The 5,709-nt window shown below is 43.8% G+C and overlaps 1 long non-coding RNA gene across 1 annotated transcript in view; it reads left to right on the top strand.

Moving 5' to 3' along the window:
* Positions 1-5,385, top strand: part of LOC144673717 (uncharacterized) — a 45,517-nt gene extending 40,132 nt beyond the window's left edge. The window contains exons 2-3 of the long non-coding RNA XR_013574408.1: positions 4,019-4,181; positions 5,109-5,385. This is a non-coding gene — a long non-coding RNA (uncharacterized LOC144673717). The remainder of the gene's footprint in view (positions 1-4,018; positions 4,182-5,108) is intronic.
* Positions 5,386-5,709: the final 324 nt, after the last annotated feature.

Below are 5,709 nucleotides of genomic sequence, written 5' to 3'. Positions count from 1 at the left end.
TCAAAAAGGGCGAGATATATTTGAAGAAGGGTGGGAGGCTGTGTAAGGTGTGGCCGAGTGAGATCTTGGAAGGTGCATTGATTAGAAACAGACTTGGGGAAGAAGCTTGTAGCTCCGCCACCGACCAAACTCCTCACCCACTCCCCTGCAGAAGTTTGCTGTCTCAGTAACGAAATTTGAGTGAAAAGCCTTCGAAATCACATTAAGCATTGGATGCTTGTGGCAATATTCCTGGGTGTGTTAATAATTTGGAATTCATTTGAACTGTTGCCTTAAAGGGGCTGTGTAGCTGGGAGTCAGGTTAAAGTAGAAATCTGGGGAACTGTTATAAGTATGTAACTGTAATCTTTTGCGTGCGTTTAAGCTTTTTTGTTGTTAATAGATTATAGTGGACACGGTACATCTGAATTCAGTGCACAAGCCTGCTCGTAATAAATACAAATTGCAAAATTGTCGCGATAGCTTGTCCAAGTTTCCCTTGGGAGGTTGGTCAGCCTGGTAAATAACACCTGCCGTATCACAGCAATTCATAGAGAGAGGAAGTGGATATTTTGCCCCTGAGCCAGCACTGCCAGTTAGATACATTTTGTTTCATCTGGACATTAACACCAACTGCAACATTTGGATGCACAATACTCCCTACAGGAGAGGTGATGGTGCAATGACTTTTTGCTGCGATAATGATCCAGTGATCCAGTGAGCCAGGATAAAGCTCTGCGGTGCGATGGTTCGAATGCCACCACTGCAGGTGTTGGAATTAGAATTGAATAAAAATCTGGAATTTAAAATGTAATGATAACGACGAAAATATTGTCGATTTTCGTAAAAGGAAACCTAATGCTTCACTCATGTCCTTTAGGGGAGGAAACCTATTTCCATTATTTTTAATGTATTCCTCCGATCATTTATCTTTAACGTTTATGCCCGTTTAGTCTTATTTCACCCCACCCCCACTAGAGCTATCTGTACGTTGCCTGTCCTGCTATCCATTCTTAATTAGCACATTCTTTTAGATAATATCACTACCTTCAACACTTCTTTGTCTTTTGTCTGTGACATGTTTTGGTTATCTCCTCCTATCACTTCTTGCTTGTCCCAACCCGCCCCCCTCCTTCACTTCCCTCCCCACCCCCCCCTCCCCCACCCCCTTCCTCCCCCCCCCCCCCACCAACCCCCCCGCCTTAAACCCGCTTATATTTCACCTCTCACCTATTTTTACTTAGTTCTGTTGAGGGGTCATGATGACTCGAACCGTCAACTGTACACTTCTGCTCCGATGCTGCCTGACCTGCTGAGTTTTTCCAGGTTTTTTTTATTTTTTGTTGAGGAAATCCGCTATCCTTACACAGTCTGGCCTACATGTGATTCCTGAAACGCAGAAATGCGGGTGTTGAATCTGAAATACTATCTGAGCAAGGGGCAATAAGGGATTGACAATAAATGCCAGAGGTGGGGCAGTTAAGAACAAGAACAAAAGACAGAAAGGGGAATAAGAAACGTAATAGGCAGACAATTCAAATGCAAGAAGAGGGCCTCAGTGAAAAATAATGTGAATGGGGCAGACAACGTTAAAAAGACAAGCCTTTAAGCTTTGTACCTTAAAGCGTGGAACATTCCCAATAATGTGGGTGAATTAACTGCACAAATAGATGTTAACATGTATTATATAGTCGGGGTCATGGAGATTTGGCTGCAGGTTGACCACAGATGGGCCATGAACATCTAGGGGTATTCAGTAATATGGAAGGATAGACAAAAGTGAAAAGGCAGTGGATTATATTGTTGTTTGAAAAGGAAATTAATGCAATAGTTGGGAAGAATATTAGCTACAACATTGTGGAATCTGTATGGGTGGAGCTGAGAAACACCAAGGGACAAAAAAACGTTTGTGGAGAATGTATTATAGGCCCCAAAACTATAGTGGTGATGTCTGGAATGGCTTTAAGCAGGAAATTAGAGACGCATGTAATAAAGGAACATCTGTCGGTATGGTTGACTTTAATCTGCATAAAGATTGGGAAAACCAAATTAGTAACAATGCTGTAGAGGAGGAATTCCTGCAGTGTATACCGGATGGTTTACTGTACCAATACGTTGAGGAAACAACTAGGGATCAGGCCATCCTAGACTGGATATTGTAAATTGAGAAATAAATAATTCACCATCTAGCTGTGGGAAGGCCCTTGGGTATGAACGGCCATAATATGGTTGAGTTCTTCATCAAGGTAGAGAGTGACATAACTGGTTCTGAGACTAGGGCCTTGAATCTTAAAAAATGAAACTACACTGGTTTGAGGCACGATCTGTCTATGATGGATTGGGAGACGTTACTTAAAGGATTGATTTTAAATAGGCAATGACAAACATTCAAAGAGCACATGGGTGGACTGCAAAAATTAATAATTCCTGACTGGCGCAAAAGTAAAACAGGAAAATGGCCAAACCATGGCTTTCAATGGAAAGTAGGGAAAGTATTAAGACCAAGGAACATTCATACAATTTGGCCAGAGAATACAACAGTCCTGAGGTTTGGTAACAGTTTAGAATTCGGCAAAGGAGTACCAAGTGATTGATTAAGAATGGGAGAAGAGAGTATCAGACTAGGATTGCGGGGAAGATAAATACTGACCGTAAAACCTTCTATAGCCATGTGAAGAGAAGAAGATTGGTCAAGATCAATGTAATCCCTTTCAGTCAGAAACAGGGAAACTTGTAATGGGGGACAAAGAAATGGCTGATCAACTAAATAATTTGGTTCTCTCTTCACAAAGTAGGATACAAATAACATACCAGAAATGTGGGGAACACAGAGTTAAGTGAGAGTGAGGAACTGAATGGAATCAGTGTAGGTAGGGAAACGGTGTTGGGAAAATTGATGAGATTGAAAACCGATAAATCCCGAGGGCCTGATAATCTACATCCCAGAATACTTAATGAAGTGGCCTAGAAGTAGTGTTTGCATCGGTGGTAATCTTCTGAGAGTCTATAGACTCTGGAACAGGTCCTACAGATTGGTGGCAGCTAATGTAACCTCAGTATTTAAAAAGGAATGTAGAGAGAAAACAGGAATTCAAAGGCCTGTCAGCCTGACGTCGGTAGTGGGGAAAATTCTAGAGTCCATTATAAAAGATTTATTAGTTGAGCACTTGGAAAACAGCAGAAGAATCGGGAAGAATGAGCAATGGATTTACGAAAGGGTAATCATGCTTGACAAATCTGCTGGAATTTATCGAGGATTTAGCTAGTAGATTTGATGAAGGGGAGCCAGTGGATGTGCTTTATTTCGACTTTCATAAGGCTTTCGATGGAGTCCCAAATAAGGGATTTGCCTGTAAAGTTAAAGCGCATGGGAGTGGAGGTAGTGGATTGAGTTCGATAGATAATGGTTGGGCAGTCAGGAAACAACAGTAGGAATAAACGGTTCATTTTTGAAAAGCAGGCAGTGACCAGTGTCGTGCAACAGGGATCGGTGCTGGGACCCCAGATATTCAAAATATATATAAATGATTTAGTTAAGGGAACTGAATGGTAGATCTCCAAATTGGCAGATGACACATAGCTTGGTCTCCCACCTGGGTGAGCTGTGAGGAGGATGCAGAGATGCTTCAGTGTGATTTGGACAAATTGAGTGAGTGGGCAAATGTTTGGCAGATGCAATATAATGTGGATAAATGAGGTTATCCACTTTGTAGCCCAAACAGGAAGGCAGATTATTATCTGACTGGCTATAAATTGAGAGAGGGGAATGCGCAATGAGATCTGGGTGTCCTCGTACACCAGTTGCTGATGGTCAGCATGCAGGTGCAGCAGGCGTAAAATAAGGCAAATGGTATGTTGGCCTTCATAGCAAGAGGATTCGAGGGATGTTTTGCTGCGATTTTACACAGCCCTGATGACGTTCGACTTGGGAGACATATTTAGCCTTTCACTCTGTTGGTCTCAGATAATGAATAGCTCGTTTAATAAGTTCAAGGTGGAGCCAGCGCTAACCGTGTGTCTGTGTGAATATTAACTACAGAATGGTACGTGCGTTGATATAAAGGGCATCCGTAATCCAGTCACCTCTTTGTGACTCTGACGGGAACAGTGGAAGATGAGGAAAGCACTACTCTTGGTGGTTGGACTCCTGGTGCAGCTACAGCCCATCGCTGAGGTTGGAGTGCTGAGTGCATCGAAGCCCCGTGAGTACAAATCTCTCAGGAAGAACAAAGCAGAAACATTCATAGAATGAAGAAGAGGCCATTCAGCCTCTTCAGCCGGTGATACCAATCAATTTGTGCCGTACCTTCACCTGCCCATCTTTGTTCCCCAAACATTTAAACGTTTCCCAAACAGAAAGCTGTCCATCTCAGTTTTGCACCTTTCCTTAAATTTTTCCTTTTTCAAATTATTCATCCTTCTCGAATATTCTAGTCGCCTTGTGCTTCCCATCTATGTGCTGCCACTCGGTGATATCTTGCGTTATTTTTCCCTCGGTTAGACCACAGTCGGAGCAATGTGCAAACATCTGGTCTCCATAACCCTCAGTTAGACCACACTTGGAGCCCTGTGCATAGATCTGGTCAACATAACCCACAATTAGACCACCATTGGAGCATTGTGGACAATTCTAGTCTTCATATCCCTCGGTTATACCACACTCGGCGCACTGTTCACAGTACGGTCTCCATATCCCTCAATTACAACACACGTGGAGCACTGAGCACAGTTCTTGCCTCCATTTACATCGGCTGGATCACATTTGGTGAGTTGAGCACAGTTCTGGTCTCCATATGCCTCGGTGCGACCACAGTCATAGAACTGTGCACAGTTCAGGTCTTCATATCCCTCAGTCACAACGCACCTGGAACACTGAGCACAGATCTTGCCTCCATATACCTCGGGTAGACCACACTCGGTACACCGTGAATAGTTCCGGTCTCTATATCTGTCAGTCAAACACACCTGGGGCACTGAGCACAGTTCTTGCCTACAGATCCCTCGGTTAGACCACACTGGGAGCGCTGTTCACAGTTCTAGTCTCCAGAGCATTTGGTTAAATCGCACGGAGGTACGGCAGAGCTCTGAATGTTGTTATGAATGAACTCTTCCTCTTTGTTTCCCTGAAGCTCTCGAAGGATGTGTTGGCTCAGGAGGCGTCTGCAGATTGGCACCATGTTCCAGAAATTGGAGACAGGTCAATGGAGACTGCCTATTATGGCTCAGATGCTGCATATATATCTTCCCTGGATAAACATAACATGTCCAATGTACGATTCGCCCGTGATTCCGACTGAAGCTATCTGTATTTCCTGTAATCCCAACTCTGATACATTGTGTGGATCCAATGACCCCTGACCCACTGCTTTCTGAATCATGTGAATAAAACTGGCTGTGTCAATCGCCGCCCCTTGTCCGTTTCTCATTTCACATTCGGATCGATGTGTCACCTTACCTACAGGGAAAGTGGGGGGAGGTCAGGACATGGCAGGGCCATATTGACCCCAGGCACCTCCAACAACATCACACTCTAGGAATCGTAACTTTTAATCCAAGGTCATAGGTTCATCGCCCACATCCCTGGGTTAGTCATATCCCAATGAATGGGCAGTCCTGCCCGACATGATGCCACAGGGGCATACAGTAAATAGAGGCTTGCGACAGGAGTGCTCAACATTGACTCAAGTCTCTCTGATGTCACAATGAATGAGGTCAAACAGGGGAATGGAA

The sequence above is a fragment of the Cetorhinus maximus genome, unplaced genomic scaffold (genome assembly GCF_964194155.1).
Source record: "Cetorhinus maximus unplaced genomic scaffold, sCetMax3.hap1.1 HAP1_SCAFFOLD_448, whole genome shotgun sequence".
NCBI lineage: Eukaryota > Metazoa > Chordata > Chondrichthyes > Lamniformes > Cetorhinidae > Cetorhinus > Cetorhinus maximus.
Note: the sequence above shows the minus strand (reverse complement) of the source record. Positions and strands in the feature narration are given on the sequence as shown.